Source organism: Triticum dicoccoides, chromosome 5A (genome assembly GCF_002162155.2).
Source record: "Triticum dicoccoides isolate Atlit2015 ecotype Zavitan chromosome 5A, WEW_v2.0, whole genome shotgun sequence".
NCBI classification, from domain to species: domain Eukaryota; kingdom Viridiplantae; phylum Streptophyta; class Magnoliopsida; order Poales; family Poaceae; genus Triticum; species Triticum dicoccoides.
Window position 1 is genome coordinate 101,114,456 of NC_041388.1, and position 26,030 is coordinate 101,140,485.

Below are 26,030 nucleotides of genomic sequence, written 5' to 3' on the forward strand. Positions count from 1 at the left end.
GGTCGGACACTATTCTTGTATTCAAACTCTTCCGTGGTGTATTCAGAGGAGGAACCCGCCTTGCAATGTCGAAGACAACACTGCGCGCCGGACTCATCGTCATTGAAGCCTAGTTTAGGGGCTACTGAGGGAGTCCTGGATTAGGGGGTCTCCGGATAGCCGGACTATATCCTTTGGCCGGACTGTTGGACTATGAAGATACGAGATTGAAGACTTCGTCCCGTGTCCGGATGGGATTCTACTTGGCGTGGAAGGCAAGCCATGCAATACGGATATGCATATCTCCTCCTTTGTAACCGACCTTGTGTAAGCCTAGCTATCAGTGTCAAAATAGGCGGATCTCAGGTAGCGGGTCCCGAACTGTGCGTCTAGGCCAGATGGTAACAGGAGGCAGGGGACACGATGTTTTACCTAGGTTCGGGCCCTCTTGATGGAGGTAAAACACTACGTCCTGCTTGATTAATATTGATGATATGGGTAGTACAAGAGTAGATCTACCACGAGATCAGAGAGGCTAAACCCTAGAATCTAGCCTATGGTATGATTGTATGTTATGGTTGTTGTCCAACGGACTAGAACCCTCCGGTTTATGTATACACCAGAGAGGGTTAGGGTTACACAAGGTCGATTACAAAGGAGGAGATATCCATGTCCGTACTTCCTAGCTTGCCTTCCACGCCAAGTAGAGTCCCATCGGGACATGAGACGAAGTCTTCAATCTTGTATCTTCATAGTCTAATAGTCCGGCCAATGGAGATAGTCCGGCTGTCCGGAGACCCCCTAATCCAGGACTCCCTCAGTAGCCCCTGAACCAGGCTTCAATGACGATGAGTCCGGCGCGCAGTAATGTCTTCGGCTTTGCAAAGGTGGGTTCCTTCTCCGAATATATCACAGAAGAATTTTAATATGAGGATAGTGTCCGACCCTGCAAAATAAGTTCCACATTCCACCGCAGAGAGAATAATATTTTTGCAGATCTAATTTGCTGGCTTGTTTTGGCAGCACGATGTTATGTCATGGCCCGGTGATTATTCGAACCGTTTCTTTTAACCAGCTCCACACGTAACGCAAGGCGGTTTCTTGACATGTCTTGTCGAAGCGGATATTGTGTTCCCCCAATTACGGGATTCTCATTAATGCGGTCGTGGGTAACCCAACCGTGTCTAGGACTCCTAGATTATAGGCAAGTCCTAAATGGCTACGGAGAGGACGCTTGGTATTCACCCTCTTTATAAAGGGACAAAGTTTTCGCTTTTTCCCCCTCGTGCTCAATCGAACCCTTCCCCCGCCTCGAGTTCTAACACCCAAAGCCTAGGTTAGGTGCTCCGGATCTTCAATCATGTCCGAATCCAACCTTCAAGGCCGATGGATGCCCTCCTCCGTTACGGAAGAGGACATCAAGAAGTTGAGGGAGGCCAGATACCTGACCGCCGAGGTTTCGCATCGGCTGCCTGCTCGAGGGCAGATCGTCCCTACTCCCGAACCCAACGAGAACATCATGTTCGTCTCCCACTTCCTCCGAGGTCTAGGCCTCACTCTGGATCCCTTCGCCAGGGATTTGATGTTCTATTACGGGCTAGATTTCCACGATCTAGCCCCGGACTCCTTTCTCCACATCACGACATTTATTGTCGTGTGTGAGGCCTTCCTCCGTGTTACCCCTCACTTCGGCCTGTGGCTCAAGACCTTTGAAGTAAAGCCGAAGATGATCGAGGGGCAACATGCAGCGTGCGGAGGTGCATCAATAGGCAAGATGCCAGGAGCTCCATGGCCGAAAGGTTCCTTTCCAGAGGTGTTCGAATTATGGCAACGGGAGTGGTTTTACGTCACGGCTCCCAGAAGTGCCAAGTGGGCGGCTGCCCCCGCTTTCCGCTCGGGCCCCCCACCACAACTAATGTCATGGATTAGCAGAGGTCTGAGCTGGGGTCCAGCCAAGGACATGCATATACTGCAAAGCCGCATCCAAGATCTCTTCGAGGGAGATTTTAATTTGGCCGTGGTCATACAAGTTATGCTGGTTCGTCAAGTCTAGCCTTGCAAACGCCGGCCCCTTTGCTTGTGGGAGTTCAACCCAGAGGGACCGCGTGCCATTCAAAGTTTCCTCGGCCTGACCCACGAGGAGATGTACAAGTCATTCTTTGGACCTCAAGTAGAGTGTCTAGATATTACCGAGGACGTGGGCCTGAGCAGTAAACGCGTCGCCGAACAAGTAAGAAACCCTCTGGCCGAGCACACTATCTTTTATTCGTCATGAAGTTATTTCTAAGAGTTCGCTTTTTGACCAGGACTGGCTAACAAAGGCGAAGATGATTCGGTGTTTGGCCCCCCTCCCTGAGGGTTTGGAAAATCCGGTATTGGAAAAGATGCTCAAGGTCGCACCTTTCCCGGAGCCCTCGAAGGAAGATACCGGGGGGGGTGGGTAATACGGGCAGACGCGGGCCCCCATCGCTGCCCATTCCAACCGAGGGAATGAGTGTCTCCACGAAGGAGGACAACCGAGGGAGGAAAAGGACTGCTTCTGAGGATCCGGAAGCCGAAGCCTCCAAACGGGAGAAGAAGTCTCCCACAGAGGGTCCTGCCTCGGGGGGTGCTTTTGCCGCACAAAGTTCGCGGAGGGATCAGCCCTCCAACGAGTTGTAAGTGATCCAAAATACTTTAATAGTATGCTATCTTTTTTCTGAGAAAATAACCACCGCATATATCTTGCAGTTCGGGCCTTAGCCCCTCTCAGATGAGCTCGTCTTCGAGGGATCTTCTTCCAGAGATGATGGAGAGTGAAACGCCTCCCCCGGACTCCTCCGCTCAAGAAGCGGGCGACCCCGAAGTGTCGTCACGGAGGGCCTCTCCGGATCCGGTGAGGTCAGAAGATAATCCCATAGACCCCCGAAGTCCCCAGTGTCCGGCTCCCGAAGAGAGCAGACAAAAGAGTCCGGCATCATCTGGTGTGCGGTCGGACGTTCTGAGGGAGTTGATGGGGCGAGCGGCCATCTCAGAAGAACACCGTATGCTGATGGGTACGATGATGGAGACAATCTCGTCCGCCGAAAGCGGATTACATGAAGCCTTTATGAGTCTACTGACAGGCTTTGAGGTACGTGAGATAATATGTGATAGTACTGCACATGTTAGGTGTCCCCTGTGTAGATAGTAGCCCCTGAGACTCTGGTTGTCGTCGACAACGGCGGCAAACAGAGGATCATATTCCTAGGCAATAACCAGACTGCCCCTATGTGCAGGTGGTGGAAGCTCCGGTGGCTAGCCGGACTAGTGAGTTTGCCAAATTAAAACGGCAACTGGATGCGGCAGACGCCGACATCAAGCTTGTTAACAAGAGGCTTGACGAGGCACAGGGTAAGTGTTATTATCTGGTGAATGCCACATAGTAAGAGCAGCATGATGCCAGTATCTTTAATATGTTGTGACTGCAAATGGAGTTGTCACCGTGGAAACCTTGCGGGCAGAACTTGCCCGAGCCAAGGAACAAGCGACGATTAGTAATGCCGCTGCTTTGAAGGCGGCCGAAGAGTTGAAAGCCGAGAAGGACGCACATTGGGAGAGCCATGAGAAGATGGCCAAGATGGCCGTAGAATTAAAAGACACTGCCGACCGTTGCCGGGTCCTTGAAAAAGAAAACCGAGCGAAGGCAACGGACCTTGAGAAGGCCACGGTGGCAGACAAAGACACCCGTTCTGCTATGAGAGCGAAGAAGGAGGAGCTGCGGGAAGCCGGGGATATTGCGGCTGGGAAACCCTTCATGTTACGGAGGAAGTTCGGAGATCCACGGTATGCCTCTCTGGATCGGCTGTGGAGTTCGGCAGATGCGTATATGGATTTGGCGGCGAGCGTTGCCGATGCGGCCAAGTACTTCCAAGGTCAGACAGATCATGAAGTGGACAATTTGTTCTAGTCGCAATTCCACGTTCCAGAGCGTCCGCTTTCATTAACTGACCAACTAGCCGAATGGGCTGAACTGAATAGGTTGTCCGGACTCACCATGAGGTCTGTTGTGGATCAGCTATGGCCGGAAAAGCCAAAGATGAATAGCTATTTCAGCTTAGTGCAGCAGTTCCTTGGTGCGGTGCCGCGCATTAATGCGATGAAGAGGTCGGCGTGCATAGAAGGCTCGCAGATGGCCCTTGCCCGTGTTAAAGCATACTGGGCGGAGATGGACACTACCACTGTTGCGGCGCAGGGTTCAGCCATAGGCCGAGTGACTGCCGAGCACTATTTCGAGGAGGTTCTCGAGGGTGCTCGTTTGATTGAGGCCCAGTGCTTGAAGAATATTATGTTTGAGTGATATGTATTCTCATTGTAAACACAATGCTTTTATGAAGTTTTTATAAGGCTATGTTTATACTTTTTCCTGAAAGTAGTATGATGCCTCATGTGTGGCTGTTTATGTATACATGTGTATAACCTGAAAGATTGCAGCCGTCGGCTTCAACACCCATGCAGATAATGCAGAGGTGCTCGCAAAAAATGCATGTTCACACTTAACCCAACGTCTTGGTCCTATTAAGGAGGTGATAGCGTAGCGAGCGAGGCAACCGGACTATAATGCTTTAACACTTTCACTTAGCCATAGGAGTTTGATAGTAGGGCTACTAGATAGCCCCTGCTGGCTCTGCACTCTCTCGATCTCGGGGTGCGTACATGCCTAGCTGGAAAACGGCCCTTCGTTAAGGCGGAGGAATTCTAACATTCCCATAGGTCATCGAGTGGTTGACCAGTCTCACGTTATATCATGACAGTCAGTTTTCGGCTTTCTCTACTGAGGTGTTCGTCCGGATGAACCAGGGCACAATCGCAGTAGTTCTCCTGGTGCTACCTTAGCCGATAAAACGGAACGTAAGGCACAAAAACACAGGAGCTGGGCAAACCCAACATTTGACCAAAGACAATGATTCGGAGCTGATGCATATAAGGCCAAACTCGCGACGCCGAACACTCCCTAAGGTATTCGGTCTTTATGGTATAAACCGGGCCTAAATAGTGCCCTTCATAACAAGCCCCTTGTGTCCAGGTACGTGCATTATTCTGACGTGGCCACATGCCAAGACGTCAGCATCCTTCTCAACTGCGCTAAGAATTCGGTGGATATGTATCAACAAGAGACAGTAAAAAAGGTTTAGGCAGGGTCTTAATCTAAAAAGAATCCTTGGAGAGGGTCACTGCTGCACGTCTGCGCCTGTGTCTCCGTTGTGCCTTATCCTGGACGGGTGTAGCACGATGATCATCTGTAAAAGAGAGGAACTTAGGTGAAAAAGTTGTCGTGCAAAAAGATAGTTTTTAAAGAAACCATTTATAATTCAAGATGAGTAAAAATCGCCACTTGTCTGCATGCATTGAGCCCCTTGTATTTGTAATAGGGGTGTTACCATTGATCCGGTATGATTTACATATAGCTGCGCCAGACTCGTATAACCGTGTCCGAGGTCTTGACGACATGTTAAATGCTTTAGTTGGTGAGGCCATTTTTAGTGTGCGGCTGCCAAGGCAGCCGCACTCTCTTCGGCGCGCTAAGATCGCTTAATACTTCCGTTTACTGTAATGATGCCACGTGGGCCGGGCATCTTGAGTGTGAGGGAAGCGTAGTGCGGTATTGCATTAAAACGAGCGAAAGCTTCGCGTCCGAGTAGTGCTTGATAGCCACTTTGGAATGGAGCGATGTTGAAGGTTAAATCTTCACTACGGAAGTTATCGGGGAAGTCGAATATAACCTTTAGTAGCAGGGAGCCCATGCAATGAGCCCCTGGGCCTGGCGTTACTCCTTTAAAGGTAGTATTGCTATGGCAAATTTTTGTTGGGTCTATCCCCATTTCGCGGACTCTGTCCTGGTATATCAGGTTTAGACTGCTGCCACCGTCCATCAGGACTCGTGTGAAGTGGTATTCGTCAATTATTGGGTCTAATACCGGGGCAGCCCATCCTGCACGCCGGATACTTGCTGAGTAATCACGATGGTCGAAAGTGGTCGGTTGGGACGACGAGTGGCAGGACTCCGCGGTGATAGGCCCTTGGGCATATTTTTCTAGGAGTGTCGTTTTGTTTCCTCCTTTGATCACGTGTAACACATTTACTGTTTTGACTTCTGGTGGAAATTTCTTTTGTTCCCTAGTGTCTTGCTTGAGAGGCTCATCCTCGTCTTCGCTTGGTGTATCCTCCCTCTTGTGTACGGCGTTGAGCTTGCCGGACTGCTTGAAGACCCAACATTCTCTGTGGGTATGATTAGCGGGTTACCAGGGGTGCTATGGATCTAACATATTTGGTCCATAATTTTGTTTAGGCTGGACAGTTCGTCTCTGGCGCGTTTAGAGGGCGGCTTTTGCTGAGCTGGCCGAGAGCTTTTGAATCCGGCGTTTACTGCCGTGCTCTTCGTGTTGTCTTCTTTATTCCGGCGTTTGTTATTGCTGTTGCGCCATGATTTCCCGTTTCCATCTCTAACTTCAAATGTACTGGGGTCACTGGTGCTGCATCTGGCTAGCCAGTTGTCCTCACCCGCGCAAAAGCGGGTCATGAGGCTTGTTGATGCTGCCATTGTTCTCGGCTTTTCTTGGCCAAGGTGTCTGGCAAGCCATTCGTCACAGACGCTATGCTTAAAAGCTGCCAAGGCTTCAGCGTCCGGACAGTCGACAATTTGTTTCTTTTTAGTAAGAAACCTGTTCCAAAGTTTTCGGGCTGACTCTCTAGGCTGTTGAGTTATATGACTCAAATCGTCCGCGTCCGGAGGTCGGACATAAGTCCCTTGAAAATTTGCCCGAAAAGCGTCTTCAAGCTCTTCCCAGCTTCCAATGGAGTTTTCAGGGAGGCTTTTAAGCCAATGATGAGCTGGCCCTTTGAGCTTGAGGGGTAAGTACTTGATGGCGTGGAGATCATCTACTCGAGCCGTATGGATATGGAGGATATAGTCCTCAATCCAGACCCCAGGGTCTGTTGTTTCGTCGTATGCCTCTATGTTTACGGGTTTGAATCCCTCTCAAAATTCATGGTCCAGCATCTCATTGGTGAAACATAGGGGGTGTGCAGCACCCTTGTATCTGGGTGTACCGCGTTGTTCGGATGTTTGTTGTGTTACATTGTATGCTGGGGCGCGCTTGTGTGGTCCATAGATGGATCTGGTTGCGCTGTCCTTTTGGTGCGAGCCCTCGCGTGGATCGCGTATTGTCTTGTGAGTGGCATTGTTTGCCGCTCTATGTTGGCCGTGAGGTCGTCTATCTGGCCAGGTGGCTGTTTTGATTTTTGGCTGTGGGGGGTCTGAGGCCTCCTCATTGAATTCAGGTAGCAACTTCCGCTTTGGGTAGCTCTTGGTGGGGCTGCTGTGTTGAGTACTTTACTCCATCTGTTTTGGAGTGTGTCCTGCGCAGCCTTGAGCCTTTGCTTATGCTTTTTCAGACTCCTTGTGGTGGCAACAAGCCTTTGACGGGCATTCTGCTGCTCCGGATGCCTGTCTGGCGTTATGTCGTCCAGACTAGTATCTTTGACAAAATTGGTTTGTTTGGTTTGATTCTCCGTATTGCCATGGTTCGGCAGTGGTTCACCCTGCTCCAACGCCGGGTCTGTATGATCGTGGTTTCTGCCGAGGCGGGATTTGGGGCGGTGCTTGCGCCGCCGCTTTGACTGCTTCTCGAGGGAACAAGCCTTCGGCGCGTCCTTCCGTTCCTCGTCGTCGTCTTGTTTTGGTGTGTCCACCATGTATACGTCATATGATGAAGTGGACGTCTAGCACCCTGTGGGCGGTGGTTCCTCTTCGCCTCCCGCATCGTCGTCCATAGCGTCGATGTCTTCGGAGTCGAAGTCGAGCATGTCAGTTGAGTCATCGACAGTGGCTATTAAGTGGGTGTTGGGTGGGCGTCGAATTTCTTCATTGTCCGCATCCCAATCCTGTTGGCCATAATCTAGCCAGGGCTCTCCTGACAAAGAGAAAGACTCTAGTGAATTCAGAATGTCGCCGAAGGGCGAGTGCTGAAAGATATCCATGGCGGTGAATTCCATGATCGGCGCCCAATCGGATTCGATTGGCAGGGGCGCGGGTGGTTCAGAGTCAGAAAAAGAGTCCGGCACCTTGGAGTCACGGGCTGCGCAGAGGGTTAGGCTGGTGTTTGGCTCGATCGCCATTGAGACTGCAGGCCCTGAAACGGTGTCTAACCACCCGTCCTCGTTTGGCGCAGTTGGCTCTGAGCTAAAGGGCGGAGCTGATGCGGGCGTGGCCTCTGGGGTACTGTTCGGCGGCAGCGCTAGGTCATACCCATCGCGACAGTGCGGCACGCCCGGCTGTGGCCCGAATCCGTCGAAGAACAAGTCTCTGGGGATGTCCACCGTGTAGTTCAAACTTCCAAATCTGACCTGACAGCCAGGGGCGTAGCATTCAATCTGCTCCAGATGGCCAAGTGAATTAGCCCGCAGTGCAAAGCCGCCGAATACGAAGTTCTGTCCGGGGAGAAAAGTCTCACCCTGGACCGCATCGCCATCGATTATAGTAAGAGCCATTAAGCCTAACAGCGATGACACGGAGGAACTCTCAATGCAAGCACCAATGTCGGTGTCAAAACCGGCGGATCTCGGGTAGGGGGTCCCAAACTGTGCATCTAGGCCGGATGGTAACAGGAGGCAGGGGACACGATGTTTTACCCAGGTTCGGGTACTGCCTAGCTTGCCTTCCACGCCAAGTAGAGTCCCATCCGGACACGAGACGAAGTCTTCAATCTTGTATCTTCATAGTCTAACAGTCCGGCCAATGGAGATAGTCCGGCTGTCCGGAGACCCCCTAATCCAGGACTCCCTCACTAGCCTCCTCCGGTGTCTATATAAACCGGAGGGTTTTAGTCCATAGGACAACATAGAATCATACCATAGGCTAGCTTCTAGGGTTTAGCCTCTCCGATCTCGTGGTAGATCAACTCTCGTACTACTCATATTATCATGAATAATCAAGCAGGACATAGGGTTTTACCTCCATCAAGAGGGCCCGAACCTGGGTAAAACATCATGTCCCCTACCTCCTTCTACCATCCGCCTTAGACGCACAGTTCGGGACCCCCTACCCGAGATCCGCAGGTTTTGACACCGACAGTGAGCCTCGGCACCGAGGATTTCATCGTGCCTGAGGAACCTCTTGAGCAGGAGCGCTTCAAGCGCCAACTAATAGCCACTACAAGGAGCTTGAAAAAGAAGCAGCAGCAACTTCATGCTGACCAAGATTTGCTCAATGATAGATGGACCAAAGTCCTAGCCGCCGAAGAATACGGCCTTAGTGGCCCAGCCAAAAGCTACCCGATGAGTAGATTGCTACCCTAGGGCGACGATAGGGAACTCGAGCCCATGCCATTATCGCATAGAGCATCAGGTCGACCACAACTCGGTCCGGGTAAAGCGGCAACTCAAGCCGAACACCAGACCACCCCACCTCACCGTAAAGGCAAGAACAAAACAGCTCGGGGTTGTGCACACGACTGCCAACATGACCTGGGTAGCAGAGTAGGGCACTCAAGAGCGACCTACGGATCACGAGGACATACCTCGACATGCAACGACGGCCACCTATTCAGACATGACAAACCTAGCCACGCCCGGGCCAAAAACCGAAAACAGACTCCATCGAAGGTACGTCGCAGTGTGGCCCAACATAGAGGCGCCGCACACCCTCTTTACTTCCTAGATGGGTTCAAACCTATGAATATTGAATCATACGATGGAACAACGAATCCCACAGTATCGATCGACGACTTCCTCCTCCATATCCACATGGCCCGTGGGGACGACCTTCATGCCATCAAATACCTACCACTAAAACTCAAAGGACTAGCTCGGTACTGTTTAAACAGTCTGCCGGAAAATTCTATTGGTAGCTGGGAAGATTTGGAGGATGCCTTTCGCGACACCTTCCAAGAGACATATGTCCGGCCACTGGATGCCGATGACTTAAATCACATTGTCCAGCAGCCCGGAGAGTCAGCCAGGCAGCTTTGGACTAGGTTCTTAGTTAAAAAGAACCAAATTGTCGACTGTCTGGATGCAGAAGCCCTTGCGGCCTTCAAACACAACGTCCGGGATGAATGGCTTCACGCCACCTCGGTCAAGAAGGACCTAGATCCATGATAGCCCTTACTGCTCTAATGACCCGCTTCTGCGTGGGAGAAGACAACTGGCTCGCTCGTAGAAGCAATAGCGCCAGCGACTCGGGCACTTCCAAAATCCGAGACGGCAAGGGAAAGCCACGACAAAGCAAACACAACAGTCGCAATGATAATGAAAGATCATGCGACACATCGGTCAATGCCAGATTCAGCAATCCCAAGCTCGGTCAATGGAAAAAGCCATTCAAGGCGAACAGAGACGGACCATCCAACCTAGATAGGATACTGGACCAACCCTGCCACATTCACGGCCACCCCAATAAGCCAGCTAATCATACCAATAGAAACTATTGGGTCCTCAAGCAGGCCAGCAAGCTCAACGCCAAACACAAGGGAAGGGGGCCGCCAGGCAATAGGGACGACGGAGCAGTTCACCAGCCAAATGCCGGGGGCCACAAGCAATTTCCCCCCAAAGATCGATCAAATCCAGAGCAGAAATAGTAGTTCGGCTTCCGTTGCCCATCTCATATACCCGTTAAAACTATACCGCGCATACAAAACTACGCACTTAAGATACCATGGGCATTGGCGGAAGCATAATCCGGACAAGTCTGCAAGCACTCCGGTAACATATTTTTACATACTCCCTCCTTCCATCTATATAGGACCTAATGCGTTTTTCGAGGCTAACTTTGACCAAATATTAGAGCAATAATATATGACATGCAACTTAAACAAAGCACATCGTTAAATTCGTGTGTGAAAGGAGATTTCAATGATATAATTTTCACATTGTGCATGTCACGTACTATTAATCTTGTCAATAGTCAAAGGCGGTCTTAAAAAACGCATTAGGCCCTATATAGATGGAAGGAGGGAGTACATTTATTTTTCTTTCTTCATTACCTCTTAAAAATTGGTGGCGCAAAGGAGAAACATCTAAAACCGACTCTATCGGAGTTCGGATCCGTACACTCACCTATGGGGCTACTTCCTTCAAGGATTCCCCTCGCCGAGGACAGGCGGCGTAGACGTGCGACAGGAGGTCCAAAATAACTTTTTGTATACCACACCATTTTCCGAGCCTGTAACATGCCTTTTTCCTCTGCCTTCGACCCATGGTATATCAAATAGCCGGGGTCGTGGCCTTTATATATATCAAGTAATCTTTGGCATATCGCTCAGGTCCCAGTTCACATTACTAGTATTAATTACCCGCGTCTTTCCGCAAATGAATACACCTCCTATGGTTGTTTCACAGATATACCCCGGCTTAAACTTGCCAGGGGCTCGGTACGGGAACAATTGAGTTGCCAACAAAGACCAAACAGCTTTTGCAGCATACTTCGGTGTCGCGAGTTTGGTCTTATATGCATCAGTTCTGAATCATGTCTTGGGTCAATAGTTGGGTTGTCCGACTCCTGTGCTTGCTATCCTACGTTCCGCTCTATCGGCTAGGGTAGTAAAGGGAGAACTACTGCGATTGTGATTCCGGTTCACCTGGCTCAGCACCTCAGTAGAGAAAGCCAAAAATTGACTGTCATGACGCGACAAGAGATGGTCAACCACTCGATGACTTATTGGAATCTCTAGCGATTCCTCCATGTCACACGAAGGACCTCTTTTCGGTCAAATATGTACACGCATCGTATGAATAAGATGCATACATACCAGGGGCTATGTCGTAGACCCACCATAAAACTCCTATGGCTAAGTGAAAGTGTTAACACCCTATAGTCTGGTTGCCTGGCTCTCCACATTGACACCTCCTTCACAGACCAAGACGTTGGGTCAAGAGTGATCAAATGCTTTTCCGAACAACCCCGTACTTCCTACGAGGGGAATGAAGCCGACGATTGGAAAACTTTCAGATTATATTAAATCGGCGGCACAGGAGGAACACAAACTTTCGAGCAATATATAAAAACAGATTAACTATAAAATTGTCTTGTACAATTCTCATACACCTCACTCGAACATTATGTCTTTCCAGCACTGAACCTCTATCAAGCGGGCAGCCACTAGGACGTCTTCAAAATAATGCTTCGGTTCGTGGTGGTTCTTGCCCTTGGGTGGACTCTTCACTACAACATCGGTGGCCTTCATCTTCCCCCAGAATGTCTTGACTCGGGCAAAGGTCATCCGTGCACCCTCGATGCACACCGACCGCTTCACAGCGTCGATCCATGGCACCGCGTCAACAAGTCGTTGCACCAAGCCGAAGTAACTATTCGAAACAGACTCAGTTGGCCATAACCGGGTTATGACGTTCTTCATGGCAGCACCGGATATCCTATGAAGCTCGGCCCACTGGGACATCTGCTAATTTAGCAACAGGGGGCACTTCGACGCGCTGAATTGCAACCAGAAAAGCTTCTCCATTGCATACCCCTCTCCCGCCTGGTAAAACTGCGCCGCATCAGAAGAACCCTTCGGCAAGTCTAAAAACTCATCCGGAGAACTCCACAATTGGTTAAGCTGAGCATAGTTCGGATCACCGAACTTAGTCTGTAGCAAGAATGGCTCACCAGCCGCAATCTCCCTAGTTTGCCGGATCTCCTCACGGGCGGCTCTGGATTCAGACCGCGCTTCTCTCGCCTCTCGTAAGGCCTTGTCAACTTCAGCCGTTTTGGCTTCATTCTCCTTCTCAAGGAGTTCACAGCGGCTAGCAGCATTCTTTAGTTTGAGCGCCATCGTGGATATCTTCTCCTTGTCTTGACGCCGAGCATCTCGTCTGGCTTTTAACTCAGCCGATGCCTTCTCGGCAGCCGCATTACTACACCGGGCCTGTTCCTTGGCCCAAGCCAGCTCCGCCCGAAGAGTTTCAACAGCGGCAACACCATCTGCAGCCATGCATATTACAGTATATAAATTTCAGCATTATTCTTATATCACAAAAATGTATGTGAAGGGAATATCCGGCCATATTAAGCTTCCGTTGCAGCTCGGCAATATCCGTAGTCTGGGAAGTAGCCAGGGGGAAGCAGCCTTTGTTCAAATTAATCGGATTAGTCCTTGAATGTTTCTTCTTGATCCTCCGTTCACCTCCCATGGGAATCCAGCCCGAGTCTCAGGGGCTACTATCTATACACAGATGTTTGTGAATAAAACACAATTGCACATATTACAGTACAAACCTTGAAGCCTCTTAGTAGGCTCGCAAAGGCCTCATCCAATCCGCTCTTCGCAGACTGGACCTTTTCAACCACCGTTCCCATTAAGGTACGATGTTCCTCTGAGACGGACGCCTGCCGCAGCATGTCCGTCAAGATATCCGGCGCCTCTGGGTCTCCGGAGGCTGCCGTAGTAGTACGGCCACCCTTTGAAGGGATCCATTCATACGTCTCCGGCTGTATATCGGATTGTCCGGGGCACTCATTCTTGTTCCCCGGACCCTGGGCCACCGAAGTATCACCTTCGATTAATGTCTTCATCATCCCTTGCACCACTTGTTGGTCGAGGGAGACCCTCCGCGACGACACCTCTAAGTCATCTGCCCTATTGAACGGAGAAGCTGGTGGGTGCGTCTCACTTTCCATCATCTCTGGGAGAAGGTCCCCCGAGGAAGATGATTGTTGAGGAAGACTGCGTGCTGAGCTGCAAAAACAAAAAATATATATTCCAGACATTATAAGAAAGGAACGGGGTACGTTTAAAACAGCCTTGTTCATTTACGATTTGGCCAGTGGCTTGTCCTCGTCATGAGATTGCGCTTCGACGTCCTCCAAGCCCGAGCCACCAACCTAAGGCATCTTGCCTCGCTTAGGGGCCTGCTTCTCCCAATCTTCGGAGGCGGCCCTTCTCTTCCTAGGAGGAAAGGAGACCGTGGCCCTCCCTTCACTTTTGTCTTCGGATGAGGGGATTTTGATTCCTCCAGACACAATGTCTGATGCACCCTTGGAATAGGTGCCATCCTTGGTCCTCTCACTCTCTGCCTCGCTTTCCTTCACAGGCATCTGGTATGGTGCCAGGGCCAGCATCCTTGTCCAGCCCTGGAAGAAGATATAATTAGTTCTGCCTTCTTTGTCCAGCCCTGGAAGAAGATAGCTTGCTCGGTACCAAATTACGGTATGCATAATTACAAAGTGTTCGGGAGCCAAGTGCTTACCGGGGTATCCGGTCGGTTGCAATTAAGGCCAGCAGCTTCGGTAGTGTCCGGCCAATGTTTTCGCTTCCCGAAAAATAACTTCCACATCGCTTTGTGTGTGGTGCCGAAGTAGTGTTGGAGGGTTTGTGGTCGTTCTGGATTAAGCTCCCACATGCAGCGAGACCTGCTGGCATGGCAGGATTCGGCGAACTAACATCACTTGGATCACGTTGACAAGATCGATGTCTCTCTCGAGGAGGGTTTGAATGCGGCTCTGTAAAGTCTGCACTTCATCAACTGATCCCCAGTCCAGCCCCTTGTTGACCCATGATGCAAGCTGTAATGGTGGGCCAGGACAGAATGTGGGTGCAGCTACCCGCTTGGTGTTACGGGGCTCCGTAACGTAAAACCACTCCCGCTGTCAGTGATTGGAAGTTTCGGTAAAATAACCTTTTGGCCAAGGAGTGCTGGTGAGTTGGCTAATCATAGCACCGCCGCAATCCACTTGTTCCATGTCGACTATCTTCGGCTTCACACTGAAGGTCTTCAGCCATAAGCCGAAGTGTGGGGGGATTCGGAGGAAGGCCTCACATGTAATGATAAACACCGATACATGGAGGATAGAGTCCTGGGCTAGGTCATGAAAATCTAGTCCTTAATAAAACATTAGTCCCGGACGAAGGGGTGAAGAGAGAACCCTAGCCCCGGAGGAAGTGGGAGATGAATACCACCCTCTTGCCAGATCTGGGGGTTAGAATAACCTGTCCTTGAGCAGGAAGCCTCTGGTGGACCTTCGCAGTCAAATATCTGGCTGCCTAAAGCTTTGCAATATCCTCCTCCTTAATGGAGAAAGCCACCCATCGGCCTTGGGAGCTGGGTCCGGACATGATGGGGAGGCTTGAAACGATGAGGTCAAACCTTGGGTGCTAGAACTCGAGGTTGGGAAGGCTGAGGAGAGGTTTAGCATAAAAGACGGCCCTTGGTTCCTTTATAAATGCAACGGGTATTGAACGCCTCCTCCTAAGCCTAAGAACCTGCCTATTCCTAATGAGTCCTTCCCGCAGGACGGTTGGGTTACCCACGCTCGTATTGATGAGAATCCCGTAATGAGGGGACACGATCTCTGCTTTGACAAGACTTGCCAATGGCAATCACGTCTCGAAATGTGGAGCGGCAGCCAAAAAAGTTTGAAATTATGACCGGATGGACGTGATGTCATGTTGTAAAAGTTGTTAGCGGATTGGACTCGTGTATTATTATATTCTCTCTACGGTTATATGTAGTGTATGTTACAGGTACGGACACGATCAATTCGTCCAGAGACTATTTGGGAGTTCAGAAGGAGGAACCCACCTTGCAATGCCGAAGACACCACTACGCGTCGGATACCTTATCATTGAAACCAGGTTCAAGGGCTACTGAGGGAGTCCTGGACTAAGCGGTCCTCGGGTGTCCGGCCTGTTAGCCAATGGCCGGACTGATGAGCTATGAAGATACAAAGACAGAAGACTGCACCCGTGTCCGGATAGGACTCTCATTGGCGTGGAAGGCAAGCTTGGCGACCGGATATGTAGATTCCTTTCTCTATAACCAACCTTATGTAACCCTAGATCCTCCCAGTGTCTATCTAAACCGAAGGACTTAGTCCGGATAGGAGACTCATTATCATAGCCATACAAGCTAGGCCTCTAGGGTTTAGCCATTACGATCTTGAGGTAGATCAACTCTTGTAATACTCATATCCATCAATATCAATCAAGCATGACATAGGGTATTACCTCCATAGAGAGGTCCCGAACCTGGGTAAACATTGTGTCCCTTGTCTCCTGTTACCATCGACCTTAGGCGCACAGTTCGGGACCCCCAACCCGAGATCTGCCGGTTTTGACACGGACAAGGGCCTACCCGAAATCGGCCCAACAACATCATGTGGGTTGTCGAATATAACACCAGCCCATTTCACTTTCGGCTCATGTATGGCCCACGATGTCTTCTGGGCCATATGAGGCATTCGTATCTTTAGGCCCTTTAGAGGCCCACGGTGACTCTAGCCCATAATGAACAGTGAATTTCTTTGTACCCGTTAACGGCCCGTGATTCACATGGGCCGTTTCTAGCCCGTGTTAGCTTTTGGCCTACTGACGGCCCATACATTCTTGGGCTCCTTTCCGACCCTTGATTACTTTTGGCCCGTTACAGGCCTATTCCCCTAATGGGCCAAATTCGGCTCGTGGCAAGAGTTGGCCCGTTTCTGGCCTGTTAACCCGTTGCGCCGTTTCTAGCCCATCCTATATTCTGGCCCATTAACGACCCATTATGCCTGTGACAGAATTAAGCCTTTGCTGTCCTCCAGCCTGTTAACGGCCCGCTATCATGCTGGGCCAATTGCCATTACGCCTTTTTTTACGACCCATGTAGACCTATTTATCCGACGGCCCAAGGCCCACCAATTCTAAGGCCTTGTTGGAGGCCCATTTATCGACAGCCCGTAGGTGGCCCATGGATCCTACGGCCCATAGCAGGGTCAAGGTTACCATGGTTTGTATATGGCCCATGGTTGTTGCGGCCACTAGCAAACCAGGGAAAAAGAAGACTAGGAAATAAATAAGCTCGAAACTAACGCTAGGCTATTAAGGCGATTGCACAGATTACATCCACTTGGCATCAAAGATCGCCACCAGTGCAAATATAGGGAACACCCTACACTATAAAAAACCGGCTTGCTGTTTTCTTCAGCCGGTGGCTGCACGTTAGAACAAATTTTGTGTCGCAACAAAACAAATTACAACTATAAAACAAAAGGAAGGCTGGCATAAAAGTTAACAGTCTGGTAGATAAATGCACCACTAGAAGTTCAGAAGCTCAGTTCATTTGACCTGACTGTTACATTTTCATGATGTATTGTCCAATGGAGCACCATAACCTTCGCCTTCATTTCTCCTAGGCTCCTGAACAACATAGCAAATGTCTGATAGTGTGGTTTCAAAACCATGCATATCTTGACGACATCGAACAATGTCTGTCCTTATTTCACAAAGGGTCTCTGTTAGGGAATGGACTTGTGTCTGGAGCGCAGATATAACATTGTTTTGAGCTTGCATATCTTGATCATGAGGCAATTTGGACGAGATTGCCTTAACAACCAACCCAGTATTACGCAGGAATGTGCTTTTGGCACTATTAGTGGACAGGTACTGACCCACTGTAGCAAGAGCTGACATTGCAGCTATAGTTGCCTCGCCACCTTTAGAAGGTGGCAGTTCCACCATTTTTCCATAGCTTGCTGAAAAGTTGAGTTTTACATTAGTAGTACTAGAATGGAAGATATTAAGGAGGCAGCAAAACCAAACAAAATAGCTTTGGTCTATATACAGAAGTTATTCTGGTGAACCCATGTAAAATATTAGTTGTATTTTACTGCAAAGTACATAATAAAACCAGGTTCCAAACATACGACCATGGACCATGGCTAATGTATTGTCTATTTCTTCACATTGTATTGACAGCTAAGGGCAAATAGACGAAGTTTATAATACGGTAAACATATATAGTATGACATCATTCATATGACAAAACAACTGAGAACAAACAAACATGCAATTGTAACGTCGTGTGGGCAAGTCCAGCACGGAACTAGATTACATGTCAAGATCAAAGGAACATCACTCCTCTCTTTAAACCTTGTAAGGTGCAATGATACGCTAAGACAATTGTGTATAAAATTGAAAAGAGTAATAGACATTGGCTGCAAACCATACAGTTCAAGGCACCAGTTAGAGTAAGTAGTAGTTTAAAGGCATGAGGATTAAGGACTTGACTGGTGTAGTCATGCCCTTTGTCTTGCTGGTGTGACAACGACTTTGACTGGTGTGGTCTTGCCCTTCGTCTTGCTGGTGTGACAGTCCTTGAAGATTTCCACAACATTTGGTTCAGGTACTTTTTGGTCCTTGCGGGCTTTTCTCTGCATTTGGAACAAGTCAATATAGATCTGATAATATGGTTCAGCGAAAAGAGTGAAACAACAACTAATTACAAGAGCCTCGCAGTGTGCAATATAGCTATGAGATCTTGTCATCTGTTGGAGTTTCACTTTCGTACGGTTGGCCTTGTTCTTTGAACAGTTCACCTACAAGAAGATAGATTTGTGTGGCACATGCGTAAATAGGACTTCAACATGTGATCTAATCACATATATATAATGTACCTGATACTTCGGATCAGACCAGTGTTTAACAAGGCCTCTCAAGTCTTCATCCGATATATTTTCCACTGGAGATGTTTGGGAAAGTTCACTGTTAGCCTTGCCTTCAAAGTGAGCTTTCCTCAAGTTATACAGATACTGTCGCAGAGCAGACTTGAAAACATGGGTGCAAGCTTGTCTGGTTGCATCATCTTGGCTATCCAACTTGAACCTCATCTATTGAAAATTATGGGAGTCTCATTATAAGCAACCTAGAAAGTATGGGACATAACAACACGATATTACTAGTTTCCATACATAACCATACTTACAGATAAATGGTCGAGGAAGGTGTTGAACTGGGCTTCGTCTTTCTCATTCCTGTACTAAATCCATGTTGCGAGGATACGTACATGACACCTAATGGCAACCGCTACCTCTGATACTAACTTGGCTGACTTTGTAGCATCACGTGGCCTTTTTAAACCTGCCTCAAAATGGATCTCCATTCTTCCTCCTCTAGATTTAGTTAACCTATCGAGCATTATCCCTGATGGTTGTTTCCTCTTGCGCCTAGGTACTAGTCCAACAATGAACATAGGAAGTGTTAGTGTACATCAAACTATGAGACTACATATAAAGAAGCATGCAACCGTAACTTCACTCCAGCAACTACCTTCTTACTGTTGAAGCTCACAAAGTTCATTTGATCTTGCCAACTCATCTTGTGTCAAGAGTGCTTCGTAAGTAGTGTCAGGTGGCAAGGGAGCTTGGGAACGTGCTACTAGCTGAGTTGACCAATGAGTAAATCGTGCAACTGGTGGTACTGTGGAAGGTGTTGCAACAACTAGGGTTGTCTCTGCTTGTTTGGTGGAAGCTATTTGTTTCTGATTGGCTTGTTCTGCAGCTCGTGTAGCATGGGATACCATGTTTATACAATTTTATGTTGGACTTTGACCTTCTATTGCACCATCAGTACCAGTAGAATCTGCAGGATTCTTCCACTCCCCTTTCCATGTCATTCTGTGTTGGTTCCTCTTTCTCTGTTCCATGTTAAGTCAAGACGACAAGAAAAACAAATAACAATTTAGTTCTTCAGAACAAATTGATGCGTGATAGAGACGAACTGAACTTTGATGTTAGACAACCACATGATAGGAGGATGTAATATATACGAAAAATAGGACGACATGAGATAACCAGAACTATGATGTGTAAATTAAGTAGAAGACATTTAACTAACTTAGAAGCAATGCAATGGAAGGTAGACACCATATGAAAGTTGCTACAAATATCGCTCTGCCAAGTTAACAGTGTCTCATCATAAATGGCATTTAAACAAATGTGAAGCAGTACAAGAAATAAATCATATGCAAGATGGAAACAACATCACACTACCAAGTTAAAGGTCTCTCGTCATTAGGTCCATTGCATATTCACAGCATTGCTTATTCACAGCTTATGATGTGTAAACTAAGAAGAAGGCATTTCAACAAATTAGAAGCAATGAAAGCAAGACACCATATGAAAGATGAAACGAATATCACTCTACCAAGTTAAAACTGTCTCGTCATATGTGCCATTTCAACAAATTAGAAGTTGTACAAGCTAGCAAAGAATGCGAGATGTAACCTATATCACACTCCCAAGTCAAACGTGTCTTATGATAAGTGATTGTTGCAGGTTACACAGTAGTAGTACTTTGATGTAAGAACATGGTGTGATAGACAGATATTGTATGTTCTAGAAACAGGAACACGTGTCTTATTCATAAGTACAATGTGTAAAGTAAGCAGATGGAATTGAACAAAATTAGAAGCAATAAAAGCTGGACATCATACATAACATGCAACCACATATAACAGTGCCAAGTTAGAGGGAGCACCTATGATGGTGCACTAGGGGAGACGTTCTCATCATCAAGTCAGCTACGTTGAGTGTCTATGCATGTGTTGTCTTGGAAATCATCTTGGGGGGATGGAGGAGTAGAATCTATAGAGGTCCTCAGTTTGGAAGGAGCACCTTTATCCGTTGCCTTACTAACTTCCTTCCGCTTTATTGATTTTGAATTGTCAAGTAAAACCGACAAGAAAAAGCAATAAAATTCACTCTTCAGAACTCATTCGTTCATGATACTGACAATCACTACTTTGATGTAAGGCAAACACATGATACCAGGATGGAATAATACGAAAAGCAGGATGGCATGTCATATTCACAACTGTTGGTTTAAACTAAGCAAAAACCATTTCAACAAATAAGAAGAAATGCAAGCTAGACACCACATGAAAGATGCAACCAATATGACTCTGCCAAGTTAAAAGCGTCCCATCATAAATGGCATTTCAACAAATTAGAAGCAGCGCATGCTATAAATCATATGAAAGATGAAACTAATATCACACTACATACACTAAATGTGTCTCGTCATATTGACTGATGCGGGATACAAAAAAACAATATTTTATGCAAGGACATGCTTAATAGATAGATGCACTATGTACTAAAAACAGGAAGGCATGTCACATTAACAGGTGTAATGTATAAACTAAGCAGAATAGCACATGCAATTTAAACAGATTGGAAGAATTACAATCTAGACACCATATGCAACATACAACCACATATAACGCTGCCAAGTTAGAGGAAGCACCTGCGATGCTAGTGTAGGGGAAATGCGGTAATCAACTATAGAGCTACGTTCACTATCTTCATCTAGCCTTGCTATTTCTTAAGAATCATGTGGGGAGGCTGACGCTGCATTCTTTAAATGAGGATCTTTTCTCATAGTAGTCCACTGGCCGAACTGCCTCATCATAAACGATTGATGAGGGATACACAAGAACATTAGTTTTATGTAAGAACATGGTTAATAGACAGATGCACTAGTATGTACCAAAAATAGGAAGGCATGTCATATTCAAAGGTATTGTGTGTAAGCTAAGCAGATGCAATTTAACCAAATTGGAAGCAATACAAGCTAGACATCTGGCTGGAGTGGTGAGCATGATCATCTAGGACCTGAGAGCCTGGTGGGAGACGGGCTGCTTCGCCACCATCGTGGCTTTTTTAGTTGGCTTCCAGGTGATGTCTGTCTGTGCTCGGCTTGTCACTGGCTCGGGTAGTGCCCTGGCTGGCTATTTGACTTCTGGTGCTCCCGGGTTGGTGGTTCATGTAAAAAATATCTTTCCTTATCTTAATAAATAACGAATTTGGCCTTTCGAATACAAGCTAGACACCATATGCAACATGAACCACATATGACACCGCGAAGTTAAAGCAGGCACCTATGATGGTAGTTCATTGCGAGCGAGATTGTCAACTCCAGAGCTACATTTACCATCTCCATCTGCTGACACCACACCCTTTAAAGTGATGAAACGTGTCTGGCCTACCCACGTACGAAGCTGGAGTGACTTCTCTCTTTTTTTTCTGCTTCTGGGAAGGCAGAGTCTGAAATACCCTTGCATAAAAACACAATAGTGAGAGTATGGGTGAAGTGTGTCCAGAACTAGTGCACTGTAAAAGTAGCAGATAGCAGGTGGCTGAAAAATAAATGACAGGAGACATATGATAGCTCTACAACATTGCGTGGCAAACAAAATTAGATTCTACTCCGTATGATTTTGTAATATATGAGCACAGGAAATGCAGGTACTCCTCCAGCACACCACCACATGTGGTCCTATCAAGATAATAGTCGACTGAAAATAAATAGGTTAGTCGATTTTTTATGAACCGTCTGATTTATAAGGAACGGGCAGATGGCCTTCGTCTACCTCCCGATATTCACTGTTGACGGTCTTTCTCGAACCGCCAACGACCACCGGCCCAGACCCCTACCTTTGCCGCCCCGCCCTCCCCTGGACCTCACTCCAGTGTTGTGCTCTAGGCCCCACACGCCCCTAAGATAAACACCGAGGCACTGCTTCCCCGACATAATAGGTGGACTAGCGCCTATTACACCGGGCAATGCTTTCGTTAATTAGGAATCAACTGACCAGGAATTGAAATCTAGGGGGGGGGGGCGACGGACCTCTAGCTAAGGTGAAATAGTTTATGAGGTGAAACCTTGTGCTTCGCGAGTTACTAGGAACATCTAGTATCAAGAAGAAGCAGTCAACTAGAGTCTTATGTGGGATGAATACCGTGCAAGCAGACACGTAAGATTTGCACGAATAAGGGAAGAGGAGTACCATTTCCGGTTGCCAGTGTGGTCTCCTCCATATGTTGCGCCGATCTTCTTCTTTTTGCTGGGGGAATTGATGTTTTGGAGGAGGGTGCAGGCTTGGACGAACCCATGGCCAAATTGTTGACTGTGTTGCTATGGTCGTATGTCAGTGGAGGGGAAGAAGATCCGAGGCGGCGAAGGACGGCGTAGCAGGAACAACTCCGGTGTGGTGGACGGTGGCGAAGTTGGAGCAGCAGTGGTGAGGCGCAAGATGGCGTGGTTGAACTGGCTCGGGTACAGATGGCTCGACCCCGGCTTGAACTACTAGCCATGGAGGGCGTTGTGGTTGTGGTTGTGGTTGCGGTGTATGACGACGTCGGGGTGTCGGCTCCGGCATGATGGAGGAGGGCGGCGGTTGATGGGTGGGATGGAATGGCGGACGGAGGATGCTGGGGTTTTGCGGCTGGTGGAGAGGTACTTTTGGTGCCCACAGAGTACGAATGGGGAATCAGACCGGGCGGGCGGTGGGAGTCAAAGGAGAACCATGTTTCGGTTTGGGACGCGCTTGTTTTTGGATTTCTTTGAACAGATGGAACGCGCTTGTTTGAAATTTGGGGAAAGTACAAACTTTGCCCCCTCTTAAATTTTGGACCTACTGCGGGTCGGGGGTAGGATGGTAATCCCAGGTGTCCCAAATAGTGGGCGGTAGCGATTTCGGCCGCGCGCATGTGTGCTCAGGCGGCCATTGTGTATGAATGTTTTTCGGAGGCAGTTGCGTGGTGTGTAGATGAAGCTACAAACCTACCACGGTTTAGACCTTTGGACCTCGGGCTGGAAGGTTTCACGGGTCGGAGTACCAAACATTGGTCTCACGCGGTTTCGGGCAAGTAGAGGCTCTTTTGGCGCTTCGTTCAAAATTTTGAAATAGAAGCATTCATGTTTAGAGTACTCTTGAACTTTGAGGATGATCTAAATAGACAACGTTATATTTGACCTTTTATGTTTGAAAAACTCATTAAATTATCCGCTTCTTTTTGAAATTTTGGCACTTGAAAATCTTATAACTACGATTATTTTGGAATGGAGGAGCTAAATTTGAATCTATTTTGTACACGACTATATATGCTATTATGTACAAAATTAGAGCAAAGATTGGTGCCCCATAATTTAGGTATGATTTACAAATGCCATGATATCGAATTCAAATAATTGAACGGACTTCATGTTGAATTCGATTTTTTAAACCACCTTAAGTTGAATTCAAATGTATGCTAGTTCATAGCTAGCTATTTATAATGTTCATTGTGTAACTTTCGTATATATAATGTGCTTTACACACACAACATGAACTATACTCACGTTTATATTCGATTGCTAAAGCGATGCATTGCCTGCAGCTCAAAATACTAACTATGTGGATCAATTATGTCGAATAATAAAATAGACATGCTCAAATTCGATAGAATCTAGATGTCTGATGGATCAACGACCATTCCTTATGCGAATTGCAAATATCATGACCCCATCCTAATATTTGGATGCAATTTATATCTTTAATCAATGTGTGCATCAGTCTTTTATGTGTAGTTTCACTCTCCATCGGTGTTCTCTCACAAATGCTCTCACACTCTCTCCCGGGGTGTATTTCTCGCAGACATGCTCTCAATATAACCCTCCCTCCCTCTCGTAAACATTTACTAATGTCTTCACTAACCTTTATCACAAGCACTATTCCTCTCACAAGCATACACACGCACAATCCCCATCGACCCTTTCTATATACATAGACCTGCCTACGTGTCTCCTATACACAGATTATCTTTAGGTCTGTCTCTCACCCATTGTCTCACACCTCTCTTCCTAATCGATGAGTATGATTCTAGTAGAGCATTCTGTAGGATGCCCCTTAAAGTTAGGTTGGATGAATAGTAATATTAGAGATAAGGGGTTACCTTAGTTCGAGAACCTAGGGTTACAAATCCTAGCCGGCTTTGTCAGTGGACAAAGAGTCCTTCACAATTTGGCTATATTTGTCTTGTACGAATAGTCATTCATGGGTCTCCCTAAATGTGTCACGGGCCGACCAATGTGGCGTAGGACAGAACCGAACCAAGGGCCTCACCTCAACCCACCGGACCTCACGCGGTGACACACCCTCTACGCCCAGGTCTCGTTATCCTCTCATACCCACACACACCAACACAGATACCACACAAAAAAATTCTCCTCGTGCCTCTATCCCCCCCCTTGCATATACACACTCAAGAGAATCTCTCGTTGTGACGTCATATTCGTTTCTCTCTCTTTTTATCTCTAGACCTCTCTCATTTCTCATGCTATCTCTCCCACGCCCCTCCCCCGTCGGCCCCTCTATCCATGCCTCTCTCGAATACGTAATACACACACATACCTCTCTAGGCCCTGCCAAATACATGAACTACACATGCACACATGTTACATCACGTACCCCATTGATCTAAAAAGCCCTCTCGTCACGTTTATTTCACATACAACATTCCTTTTGAATAAAGTGTGGCCAATTTTTTTAGAATTTCTAAATATATACAACATTACAAAGTTATATGGAGGAGTATGAACGTTAATTTGCATTGCATGGTGCCCACAATGATATTTATTCCGCACTATGAATTTTTATATTTTATACTATATATAAAGTTAGTCATAATAAAGAGAAACAAAGAGCATCTCTCTCTCCATCGCATACACCCCCTCTACACCCCTTTCACGTACGCACACAAACTATCTCCAGGTCCGCTAAAAGTAAGCCCCCAACACATTCACACATGTTTCATCTTTCTCTCACGATATATATAGTGACGATCATTGTATTTGAAGTGGAAGCACGATACATACATTGGACTTCAGAATCCACTCATTACAGTCACCATTTACGTTTTGTGGTTATTATACAGTCATGGGCTCACCGTACAGCTCTGTATTTGTTCAAGACACGACTAGTTGACCAGTTAAATGCTCCATGTGGCACCTCTAGTGTTGCATCACATCATCTCACTACCATTGGGCCCACCTGTCGGCTTGTATCTACTCTACATCTACATCTACATCTACACTCTTATAAAAAAACAGAGTTGGCGATGATGGTGTGACTGCCATCCTGCAATATAGGCCGTCCGATTTGTATCTGACAGATAGGAAGGAAACTATGACAATTTTGCAAAAAGGTACCCACACACCTCTCCACATTTGCAAATAAGGCCTTGCCTCGTTCATCCTTTTCTCTCACAAGGTAAACTAGTCATACAAATGCATCTTGATGTTACGTGCAACGCACGGGCATCTTGCTAGTAAGAATGAAATAAAACGACAAAAAAATATTGGACAGTGGTTCGAAGTCATGACCGCAGGCACAATGGATAAGGTGGCATTATATTGGTATGCTGATCCGTTTGTATTAACACACAGGAGCTGGTGTGTTGATTATACATACACGCACGCATGCACATGAACTACATGCAAGCAACACTCACACGAACACAT